The sequence below is a fragment of the Morone saxatilis genome, unplaced genomic scaffold, assembly GCF_004916995.1.
Source record: "Morone saxatilis isolate NCDOM2014 unplaced genomic scaffold, NCSU_SB_2.0 Contig5, whole genome shotgun sequence".
Classification (NCBI taxonomy): Eukaryota; Metazoa; Chordata; class Actinopteri; family Moronidae; genus Morone; species Morone saxatilis.
In genome coordinates, this window is record NW_023340095.1 from 6618734 (window position 1) to 6618946 (window position 213).

Consider the following 213-nt stretch of genomic DNA (forward strand, 5'->3'; position numbering starts at 1 on the left):
AACGATAGCCACCAGAGCCAATCACTGCAAACAAAAATCAGGTTCCTCTGGCTCCTCCTAGTTCAGTCAGCCAACTCACTTTAAAAATGTTTAAGCAGTATAGCATATTTAGATTTTGGCGTCTAGGCGACCTCCGACCTCATCACTCCCCACAGAAATGTTTACATAGAGATATTGGGGAGTGTTGAGAAAATACCTTAACCCCCAGTCGGA

The 213-nt window shown here is 44.1% G+C and overlaps 1 protein-coding gene across 1 annotated transcript in view; it reads right to left on the bottom strand.

Moving 5' to 3' along the window:
• pth2ra (parathyroid hormone 2 receptor a) overlaps positions 1 to 213 on the bottom strand; it is a 66061-nt gene that overhangs the window by 15484 nt on the left and 50364 nt on the right. The gene's annotated exons all lie outside the window — the stretch shown is intronic.